The sequence below is a fragment of the Bos grunniens genome, chromosome 21, assembly GCF_055505025.1.
Source record: "Bos grunniens cultivar Pamir isolate PY7600 chromosome 21, Bosgru_T2T1.0, whole genome shotgun sequence".
NCBI classification, from domain to species: Eukaryota; Metazoa; Chordata; class Mammalia; order Artiodactyla; family Bovidae; genus Bos; species Bos grunniens.
This window is the reverse complement of record NC_141185.1, coordinates 38,009,269-38,021,760: the sequence shown is the minus strand read 5'-3', so window position 1 is coordinate 38,021,760 and position 12,492 is coordinate 38,009,269. Positions and strand designations below refer to the sequence as shown.

Here is a 12,492-nt window from a genome sequence, read left to right as displayed (position 1 = left end):
TTTTCAAAGTCATTTTAGCTGTTCAAATTTCTTTGCCTTTCCACTCCACATAAATTTAAAAAATTTTGCCAGGATTTTAGGAGTTGACTTAAGCCTATACATCAATTTACAGAGAACTGATTTATGCTTTATTGACTATGCCAAAGCCATTGCCTGTGTGGATCACAATAAACTGGAAAATTCTGAAAGAGATGGGCATACCAGACCACCTGACCTGCCTCTTGAGAAACCTATATGCTGGTCAGGAAGCAACAGTTAGAACTGGACATGGAACAACAGACTGGTTCCAAATAGGAAAAGGAGTACGTCAAGGCTGTATAGTGTCACCCTGCTTATTTAACTTCTACGCAGAGTACATCATGAGAAACGCTGGGCTGGAAGAAGCACAAGCTGGAATCAAGATTGCTGGAAGAAATTTCAATAACCTCAGATATGCAGATGACACCACCCTTATGGCAGAAAGTGAAGAGGAACTCAAAAGCCTCTTGATGAAAGTGAAAGAGGAGAGTGAAAAAGTTGGCTTAAAGCTCAACATTCAGAAAACGAAGACCATGGCATCTGGTCCCATCACTTCATGGGAAATAGATGGGGAAACAGTGGAAACAGTGTCAGACTTTAATTTTTTGGGCTCCAAAATCACTGCAGATGGTGATTGCAGCCATGAAATTAAAAGATGCTTACTCCTTGGAAGGAAAGTTATGACCAACCTAGACAGCATATTAAAAAGAAGAGACATTACTCTGCCACAAAGATCTGTCTAGTCAAGGCTATGGTTTTTCCTGTGGTCATGTATGGATGTGAGAGTTGGACTGTGAGCACCGAAGAATTGATGTTTTTGAACTGTGTGGTGTTGGAGTAAACTCTTGAGAGTCCCTTGGACTGCAAGGAGATCCAACCAATCCATTCTAAAGGAGATCAGTCCTGGGTGTTCATTGGAAGGACTGATGCTGAAGCTGAAACTCCAATACTTTGGCTATCTCATGCGAAGAGTTGACTCATTGGAAAAGACTCTGATGCTGGGAGGGATTGGGGGCAGGAGGAGAAGGGGATGACGGAGGATGAGATGGCTGAATGGCATCACTGACTCCATGGACGTGAGTCTGAGTGAACTCCCGGAGTTGGTGATGGACAGGGACACCTGGCGTGCTGTCATGGGGTCACAAAGAGTCGGACACGACTGAGCGACTGATCTGATATATGAATTTAACAGAAAATGTATGCCACTACTATATTGAAATAGATAACCAACAAGGATGTACTATAGCACAGGAAACTCTGATCAATATTCTGTAATAACATAAATGGGAAAATAACCTGAAAAAGAACAGATACATGTATATGTGTAACTGAATCACTTTGCTGTACACCTGAAATTATACTGTTAATAAACTATGCTCCAATATAAAATAAAAATTCAAGATGAACTGGTCTCCAAATTCACTACTATTTTTGTTTTTAGTAACAGTATCAGTTACTGAGACTGAAAAACAATGAAGAATTTTCTTAGGATAAAGAGAAAGGCACATAAGACTTTAAGGGAGGACAGCTGAGTAAACAGGCCAGTTTTGCATTTTTTCCTCAGCTATTTTTCCCTTCTCTGTCCTCTGTCTCTATCTCAGATAAATGTGGGTCTAATGATATCATCTTCAAGTATCTTTTCTATTAAATAATAACTACTACTTTAAGAACATAATCAGAACAATGAGAAATCACTGACAGAATAAAACTGATGTTGCAAAAGAAAAATAGTATATCAAGGGAACATAATTTCACAAAACTGAAATGAGAATGCTGCTAATAATAAGACCTCTCCTTATCTGCCACTGGGTAAATAAAAATTTTAACAAGTTGAAGTTTTGAAGTATTGAATGTTTATAAACTAGAATAAACTCCTGGTTAAACTCCTGGTTAAGAGTTTAGGTTATGGAGCTGACTCTACGTTGAACTAGCAACTTGATGCAGGGCAATTTAAATAACTTCCCTGAGAATGTGTTTCCTCAAATGTAAGATGGAGATATTTAATAATATGACCTATGTCAAATAGAGTGGTGAAGCCTCAGACAATGCATATTAAACACTAATCCCAATGCTTCGCATATAGTAATCACTCAGTACACATTAATTACTATTATGTTAAATTCCTATTTGTCTGGGCAAATTATAGCTAGGCTTCCCTCCATAAGGACAGTTTTCCTAAATGGAGCCTATTAAGCTTTATGAGTTTAAGATCCTTTATAGATACATTATTTGCAGTGGTCTTACCATCTGCAAGAATATACTCTATTCCCAAGAATCATAATTTTAAGCTAATGAACTTAGATAAAACTGGGTGTTCGATTCAACTTTAACATAGCTAGAACATTATCTTTTAAATTTTAGCCTATTCAGGGTGGCCATGATAGTTTGTACAGTTAGAAATGTGAATTTCTAATTTAGAAATTCTGTCAGCTGCACAGTCAGAAGCCTGATTCCATTCCCTCATCAAAAGCCACAATAGATTTGGGATTCTGGAGGCACTCAGCTTAGATGGGACCTGAAAAAATAAGCAATATGTAATTCAGGTAGTATCATATATGTGAATTACATAACTTCTGAATTGGACTTGATGGGAAAATAAAGTCAATATTTTTATTTTGCCTTCCCTGGTGGCTCAGACGGTAAAGCGTCTGCCTACAATGCGGGAGGCCTGGGTTTGATCCCTGGGTCAGGAAGATCCCCTGGAGAAGGAAATGGCAACCTACTCCAGTATTCTTGCCTGGAAAATCCCATGGACAGAGGAGCTTGGTTGGCTTCTGTTCATGGGGTTGCAAAAAGTTGGACACGACTGAGCGAGTTCATTATCACTAGAGAGGTCAAGTTCTAATTTAATTTGATCCTTGTTAATATTATGACCCTAAAAAACAAATTTGGTAGTGAAAAAAGTAGAAATTAATGATTAGAAAAAGCCACTCCCTGTGGATTTCAATGATCCTATCCATGGTTACCAAAAATCACTGTGAAAGGGAGTGTTAGTCACTCAGTCGTATCCAACTCTTTGCGATCCCATGGACTGTACCCCAGCAGGCTCGTCTGTCCATGGAATTCTCCAGGCATGAATACTGGAATGGGTTGCCATTTCCTTCTCCAGTGAATTTTCTCCACCCAGGGATCGAGCTCGGGTCTCCTGGATTATAGGCAGATTCATGACCATCTGAGCCACCAGGGAAGTCCTCCAAATCACTGAGGGATGAATTTAAACGGAAATAAATGTTTGGTAAGGAGTGGTAAATGTATCACAATAAAAATTTTGACAATATTGTTTGTTTTGGGTTCATTAATGAAGCTATGGTTATACGAGGTTATAGAATCAGATACAATCAAATGGATAAAGAAAACTTAGATCATTAGTGGAGAAGACATGGAAGTTTGCTGACATTCTTTTTTCTTTCAGCTGTACCACGTGGCTTGCGGGATCTTGGGTCCTTGACCAGGGATAGAACCCAGGGTCAGGGCAGTGAAAGTGCTGAGTCCTAAGCACTGGACCTCCAGGGAATTCCCCAGTGACTTTGTATGTACTATTTTTTTGCATAACTGGATATTCAGCACTTAAGTTTTGCTATGTTTCAAAAGTTACTTTCTTCAACTTTGTATAATTTTTTAATAGTTGAGGACTAGAAAGAATTTGTTCAATATTTTAAAATGCTAAATGCTGGGAGATAGTGACAAGCATATGGAAATTCCTAACTATGCCATAAGTAGAAGTTTAACCAATAATTGGATAATTAAAAAGAAAAAAAATTAATGTTAAGGTATTTCCTATCCAGGTTAATGTTAGTACAGGGAACATTCCTTACATACTACTTATCCTGGGTTACACTTACCAATATAAATCATTTTCCTGAAATAATAGGTCCTACATTCCTTAGAATCATTAGGATTAGTCATTGATTAGGACTGTATTTGATTTTTCACATGTTCTGATTTCAAAGTAAGGACCTAGTTTTACTCAACTGCATTCATTCACTACCAAGACACAATGACTCAAGTAAACAAATGGTTATCACTCAAAACCAAATTAATAGACTTTTCCAATGAATAAAAGTTCTAATTGTTCACTAGGATGCCATTAAAGTTGCAAACATTTGAGTTTTTACAAAACATGTGTTGAAACAATTTTGGCCTAAGATCAAGGAGATTTGAGAAGACTGACAAAGAATTTTAAGTCCTTCTATAATTGCTTTCCACTCTACTTAAAATGTAACAATCACTGTGATTTCACAATAAGAAATAATTCTATAATTTTTTCAAACTTCTCTCTCCTTTTCCATTTTGGATCCTTGTGTCTTTTTTTTAAATGACAGAATACTTAAAACCTGGTGTCTTTTATAACCCTAAATTCCTGAGAAGGAGGGGGAGAGGATAAAATAAAGATTAAATTAAAATAAGATGTCAGATATGAAAGGAAAAAGATCAAGAGACCAGATGTCACATAAGGAAACTAAAAAAACAATATGAAATAAAGTTCAGAAAATAAGATTATAAAACACTTTCACATGTGATAGAATACTACCATTTATGTTGCCCGAGTTGCTTTTATGAAAGGAAAAAATATTTGGCAAAGGACAGACCTGTAAGTATACTAATACTATGCCATATTCTTACTCAAATAGGCTTATCTGTTTCTATGTTAAGAAGTTGATAACATGGGGGAAAAAACAACAATTCTTTTGGCTAATATCACAACCAAGCATTAAAAGAGAAAATAAAATCCTAACTATGCTAAATAAGTTATAAAATTATCAGCTATCTGCACTTTGCTATTTATTAAGGTAAATATTTAAAGTTAAAAAAAAATCCTTTCAAGTGATCTAAAGTTCTTGGTGGAAACATGAGAATTCTGGTTACCATTTAAATTTGAAGTACTTCATCCATTTCGGTGACAAAGGTGGTTTTAGCAGCTATAATTACATTCCTTTATATCTCAAAGTGCTTTGGGTCCTTCCAAGATGAATGAATGTCCTTTCTTCCTTGCTTCTCATTCCTTATTTTCTGAAGATAGTGGTGTTTACTGCAAGAGAACAGCACAAAATAGAGCTAAACTGGAGAAGTAAACTAGTTTTAAATATATTGGACATTTTCTTTCATTTAGGATATTCTTAATTTTACCCTTACTCAATAGTTAAAATTGGACTTATTTGTTTAAGAAGTAACTTCCTTACTTAGGAAGTGACATGGATAGAATCTTACACACTCAAGAACTATCCATGACATACCCAAGAATGAAGCAACTTATATGAATCAAACTAGTACTGATGCATTTGAAGCTTTCTAAGACTTCATTTGATTGTCTTCATATATTTCTATTTTTGGCTACAAATAAAAGAATATGAAACATAAAATCTACTTCACCTTCATAAAAATTCAATTCTAAGTAATAATATCCAATTTTGATACAGCCTCTCTCAAATATGAAAGTATTTATCTCCAATTACAAAAATTTCTCTAGCCACTTTGCAGTTTTACTTTAGGTTTAAGTATAAAATGTACTTATAATTTGGCATACAAAATATCACTTAAGATTAAAATAATAAATTCCTATCTATTTCTGACTCTTGAGCACTAATTACATGTATGTTTAAACAGGCCCAACTCCTCATTTGCTTTTTCTATAACACTAAATACAAGGAAAATAACTAGAAGAGTTAAGAAAGAAAAAGATAATGTGAAAACTTTTAAATGATTCCAGATTGAGCTTACATACTGTAGAATTGAACCTTTCAAGAGATTTTAATACAACAAAGGCACATTTTAAAAAAGGACACTTTTGTGCAACATCAAACAATATCTAACTCTAACTGGGTTATTCATGATGAAAACAATATCCAATATTCTTACAGTGTTTATATCTATCACTTCAAGTGGTGTATAACAATGATGAGTGTCATGTAGGAGAAATATTACCAAGAAATTACCAAAAAATTACCAAGAAATATACATATATCACTAAAGTCATGTCCGACTCTCCACAACCCCATGAACTGCAAGATGCCAGCCTCCTCTTTCACTATTTACCAGAGTTTGCTCAAAGCCCAGTATCACAAAAACAGTGGCAAAATCAGTTATTCTTTTTTCCACTATGAGTTTTTAAAGAGGAAAAATGCAATCAATGCCTATTTTATTTTGAAATTTGAATATGAAAAGAAATTGAACTTACATACAAATAGTGATAACCTAGAAAAGTACTTTGTGAGAGAGAAGTTAAGTGATTTCCCATGGGTAAGTGTTGGTTAGTGACAAAACTGAAATGAGAACCTACATCGCCTTACTCTTTCCTACTGCAGTGATCTATTATCCTTTTATAATCTACCCTGCATTCCTTGAAATAGTCTTTTTCTGAATGCTTTATTCTGATGGGTTTGGTAGAACTCAAACTTCAAATTTGAAATATCCCCTCAAAAACTTCTCATGTCTGCTATAACCCTCCACTAGGCCCTATGGAGTCTCCTCCAAATGTGAACTTAAGTAATCAGCCAAAGATTTGAAAGGAAAGACATGCTAATTTTGAGGGTGCCTACTCTGTGCCTCTCTCCTTTCTAGGGATGTTCACCACTGAATTCCAGAACAACTGGTATGAGTTGAATAGGGTTGTACGTTAGATGGTAGTAACCAATCAACCAGTTGTAGGTTGTAGGTTAGATGGTAGTAACCAAACAACCAATTGAATTCCTGATTGTGATTATTTTATCCTGATCATGTGGCAGAATGTCTTTGTAGGAAATGTACTCTAGAGTATTCAGTGGTGATGCAGTATAACATCAGCAACTTACTCTCAAGTGATTCAGGAAAAATTATCTGTATCATTCTTACAATTTGCATATAACTTCGATATTATTATAATATAAAAAGAAAAAAATTAATATATCAGTACATCAGTCACATTTCCAAAATGTCTTCTGTGGAAGTCTGATACAGCTAAATGCTTAAAGAAAAAGTAGTTCTATATAGTGAAATAAATTTGGGTAAAGTTACTCGTATTCCTTCTTGGTGATTCACTATACACATTACCCTATCAGATATTCCTACAAATCACACCTTAGGCATCCTTTCATTTATTCATCCTTCCAACCACATAAATTATACTTAAGGCCTACTATATGAAAGGAAATGTTCTAAGTAGTAGAGATAGACAGACAATAGAGAAGGCAAGATCTCTCCTCTCAGAGAGCCAACATTTTAATACAGAAAGAGACAAGTCAGTAAATGAACAAACTAATTTCAGATGGTGATAAATACATCGAAGAAAATAAAACTGGATGTTAGAGGCTGGGAAGGTGGAGGTGCTGTTTGAGACAGTGTATAAAGGAAGGCCCTCAGGAGACATGATCCTCAGGTTGAAATGAGCCAGATGTGGAAAAATTTAGGAGGCGAATTTTCCAGACATAGGAAGACATACATGTTGTAAGACAGGAATAAGCTTATGATGCTCATGGGAAAAAGTTTCTAAATTATCAAAATAATGAAATAGGAATTTTTGAGAAAAATCTCTTAAGTACCATATCCCTCAAAACACATGTGAAAATTGGCCATATTTTAAAACTATTGACTCCTATGTAACAACAACAATAAAATAACAATTACTAAAAATTCTTAACCTATTTTTTTTTTAACTAACTACATGAATTCTCTTTGGAAGACAATTTTCTATTACTTCAAAGCTTCTTTCAGAACCAATCCTTATTTTATAATTGAGTAAAAAGATTATTCTCTCTTTGCATGGAAAATGAAATGAATTGCCTGCTTTCCCCTCCCCTGGATGATGTACCAGAGTGTTGGGAAAACTTCATGAAGACATGTAGACATGAAAAGTATTCCCTGAATGTATATAGAGCTATGTTACTATGCACTCACTGAGGCAACAGCAGCATATACCTAAATTCTCTTCTAGAACTTTGACAGCACTGGGTTTGCACATTGCTAAAGAACAACTTCAATTATAAACACTAATGAAGGAAAATACTCTTAATCATTCACAGGATTCCCTGGTGGCTCAGACAGTAAAGAATCTGTGTGCAATGCAGGAGACCCATGTTTGATCCCTCGATCGCAAAGATCCCCTGGAGAAGGAAATGGCTACCCACTCTGGTATTCTTGCCTGGAGAATCCCATGGACAGAGAAGCCTGACAGGGTACAGTCCATAGGGTCGCAAAGAGTCAGACACAACTGAGCAACTGTTACTTTTGCTTTCAATCATTCAAGGGATAATTGTATATATAAAACTGAAAAAAATCATACACTGCATGTATCAATACTGCTGTACATATTAGAAAAACTCTGAGTAGTCTAAGAGGCGACTGGACCAGCATGCTAAGCTACATTAGGTGGAAAAAAGAGATTATGCTTTAAAATGTATTTTGCATTCTAACTGGCCAACAGGGATATGTGGAAGACAATACAGAAGCAAAGGTAATGAAGGGAAAAGTATATTCTCAAAACTAGGAAGTAAGAAGAAAAATCCCTAGATCTGAGGAGGGAAAATGACTAGACCATTCAGGTATGACCTAAATCAAATCCCTAATGATTATACAGTGGAAATGAGAAATAGATTTAAGGAATTAGATCTGAGAAACAGAGTGCCTGGTGAACTATGGATGGAGGTTCATGACACTGTACAGGAGACAGAGAGCAAGACCATCCCCAAGAAAAAAAAATGCAAAAAAGCAAACTGGCTGTCTGAGGAGGCCTTACAAATAGCTGTGAAAAGAAGAGAAGCCAAAAGCAAAGGAGAAAAGGAAAGATATACCCATTTGAATGCAGAGTTCCAAAGAATAGCAAGGAGAAATAAGAAAGCCTTCCTCAGTGATCAATGCAAAGAAATAGAGGAAAACAATAGAATGGGAAAGACTAGAGATCACTTCAAGAAAATTAGAGACACTAAGGGAACATTTCATGCAAAGATGGAGTCAATAAAAGACAGAAATGGTATGGACCTAACAGAAGCAGAAGATATTAAGAAGAGGTGGCAAGAATACACAGAAGAACTATACAAAAAGATCTTCAAGACCAAGATAATCATGATGGTGTGATCACTCACCTAGGGCCAGACATCCTGGAATGTGTACTCAAGCGGGCCTTAGGAAGCATCACTACGAACAAAGCTAGTGGAGGGGATGGAATTCCAGTTGAGCTATTTCAAATCCTGAAAGATGATGCTGTGAAAGTGCTGCACTCAATATGCCAGCAAATTGGGAAAACTCAGCATTGGCCACAGGACTGGAAAAGGTGTTTTCATTCTAATCCCAAAGAAAGACAATGCCAAAGAATGCTCAAACTACCACACAACTGCACTCATCACACACGCTAGCAAAGTTATGTTCAAAATTCTCCAAGCCAGGCTTCAACAATATGAACTGTGAACTTCCAGATGTTCAACCTGGTTTTAGAAAAGGCAGAGGAACCAGAGATCAAATTGCAAATATCCACTGGATCATGGAAAAAGCAAGAGAGTTCCAGAAAAAACATCTATTTCTGCTTTATTGACTATGCCAAAGCCTTTGACTGTGTGGATCACAATAAACTGTGGAAAATTCTGAAAGAGATGGGAATACCAGGTCACCTGACCTGCCTCCTGAGAAATCTATATGCAGGTCAGGAAGCAACAGAACTGGACATGGAACAACAGACTGGTTCCAAATCGGAAAAGGAGTATGTCAAGGCTGTATAGTGTCACCCTGCTTATTTAACTTATACGCAGAGTACATCACGAGAAATGCTGCGCAGGATGAAGCACAAGCTGGAATCAAGATTGCTGGGAGAAATATCAATAACCTCAGACATGCAGATGACACCATCCTTATGGCAGAAAGTGAAGAAGAACTAAAGAGCCTCTCAATGAAAGTGAAAGAGGAGAGTGAAAAAGTTGACTTAAAGCTCAACATTCAGAAAACAAAGATCATGGCATCTGGTCCCATCACTTCATGGCAAATAGATGGAGAAACAGTGGAAACAGTGGCAGACTTTACTTTTCTGGGCTCCAAAATCACTTTAGATGGTGATTGCAGCCATGAAATAAAAAGATGCTTACTCCTTGGAAGAAAAGTTATGCCCAACCTAGATAGCATATTAAAAAGCAGAGACATCACTTTGCCAACAAAGGTCCATGTAGTCAAGGCTATGGTTTTTGCGGTAGTCATGTATGGATGTGAGAGTCGGACTGTAAAGAAAGCTGAGTGCCAAAGAATCGATGCTTTTGAACTGTGGTGTTGGAGAAGACTCTTGAGAATTTAATCTTGCATAATTTAAAAGAGAAAAGGTGCCAGTTTGAGAGTATGGTAACTTAGGCATTAGCCCAAATTCTCCATTAACTAAGGAACCACTGGTATAATCTTTGCCATTAAAAAATCTATCAAAGCCTTACAGGGTCAGTACTGTGCCATCTTATTTACTTTGCTCTTTAACAGTAGAGAATGTTTAAATAAAAGTATTACTAAGAATTAAAATATAACAGTCCAACAGGTATCCTGCAGCTTACCTGGGAGCTTTCTAATCGTATATCATAGCGACTGTCAAACTATGAGTCAGGGGCCAAGTCTGACCAGCCACCTGTTTATGCATGACCTGCAAGGCAAGAATGTAGTTTTTACATTTTAAAATAGCTGGGAAAAAAGATCAAAAGAATAAAAATATTTTGAGGTGTAAAAATTGCATGAAATTCAAATTTTATTTTCTATAGATAAAGTTTTATCAGAACACAACCAGCACGTTTAAAAATGTATCATCTCTGGCTGCTTTTGTACTGCAAAGGGAGAGCTGAATTGTTGCAACAAGGACTGTATGGCCCACAAAGTCTAAAACATACTATCTGGCCTTTCCCAGATAACATTTGCCAGTTCCTGATATAAAATACACAATTATGCTCTAAAATGATAGGATTTACATTTTAAAATACTAAATCAAATGGTTCATTTTAGTCCTTATCTCCCAGTATAATAGTCTTTCATGTTTCTAGTGAAATATTAAGTAATAAACTTATATTTAAAATGACTATGCCATAATAATGAGAGAATTTTTGTATACCCAAAAATCCACTTTCCTGATTTATGAAATTTATTAGGCATGAAAAATCATTTTCTTTGGGTCAGCTTCTGATTTAAAGCGTGCAGTGGAATCTATGAATTGAAAAATAATTAACAGTTTCAACAGCTGATACAATATCATTTATAATAATACTGAGAAGTGAATAAAATGTTGTTATATAAAAAATAATAATTGTTTGAGAGTTTCAGAATTTTATAAACTGTTTTAGCATTAAAACTAATTCTAAAATGATTCAACTTCTGCTTTTGAGGCCTTGAGTAGGTACAGTCCAGAATAATCCTCCCACTGAAAAAAACTAGAACACCGTATAAAGTACAGGAGGGGACTATTTTCAGACACAGTCAGTGTGGGACTACGGTCCCTGAGAAAAGGGAAGTAAAGAAGGCAAGCCCTATCATCATCCAAGGCTCTCAGCCAGGAAGCAACTCCAGTACAGCACAAAGAACCAAAATAGACCCTGGCAATCTTATTGACTTGAGGAGACAGAGAAAACAGTACCAGGAGGTCAAGGAAGCTAGAATTTGTGGAGTAGAGTTCCAGAGAGCAGGGAAAGAGTTCCAGTCATTTAAATGAGGGTTCCCTTGAATATTTAGCTGTATAAAAACCTGTACATGAGAAGGGTAAAATTTCTTGAGACCAGCCAAGAAGAACTTCTAAGGAAAAAAAGCTACCAGGGAGTTCTAAAACAAAAAATTCTCAGAGCTGACACAGGGCCAAAATTTCAACATGTTCCCCTCCAGCAAAAGGGGATGAACCTCACTGAATATGCCAGGCTATTTAAAATGACCCCAGAAGGCCCACACACAGAAACAGGGGGGAAAGTAGTCCTAGAATAAAAGTTACTCCTGAAAGAAGCTGGAAGCCTAGGAAGATCAAATGAATAAGCAATTTAAAATGCCTACTAGGAAAAAATCTAATACACTTTAAAGGAATACCGCAAAAATAAAAAACTCAGCATGTAAAATTCACAAATATATGACATTCAATTAGAAATTATTGGACACACAAAGAAGAGAATGTTGCCCATAACCAGAAAAGTACCTGTCAACACGACAGATCAGAAATGACAGACACGATAGAATTAACAGGTAAAGACATTTTTAAAGGGCATTATGAGTGTGCACCATATAAATGAAAATAGGAACATAGTGAAGAGAGAAGTGAAGTATTTTAAAAATATTTTAAAAGTATTTTAAAAAATACCTAACGAGAACTTCTAGAGCTTATATATATATATATATATATATATCAGTTCAGTTCAGTTCAGTTGCTCAGTTGTGTCTGACTCTTTGTGACCCCATGAATCGCAGCACACCAGGCCTCCCTGTCCATCACCAACTCCCAGAGTTTACCCAAACTCACGTCCATCAAGTCGGTGATGTCATCCAGCCATCTCATCCTCTGTCGTCCCCTTCTCC

General features: G+C 36.2%; 1 protein-coding gene across 30 annotated transcripts in view; it reads right to left on the bottom strand.

Moving 5' to 3' along the window:
• The window catches only part of PEAK1 (pseudopodium enriched atypical kinase 1), a 314,448-nt gene that overhangs the window by 150,787 nt on the left and 151,169 nt on the right, over window positions 1-12,492 (bottom strand). For 18 of the 30 annotated variants that reach the window (XM_086363942.1, XM_086363932.1, XM_086363934.1 and 15 more), the window contains one exon: window positions 4,885-5,047. The exons of 1 other annotated variant lie outside the window; for it this stretch is intronic. The gene's annotated coding sequence lies outside the window, so the exon portion shown is untranslated. Of the gene's footprint in view, window positions 1-4,884; window positions 5,048-10,508; window positions 10,595-12,492 lie in introns of those variants that run through there. 11 more of the 30 variants (XM_086363948.1, XM_086363953.1, XM_086363952.1 and 8 more) reach the window with 2 other exon arrangements.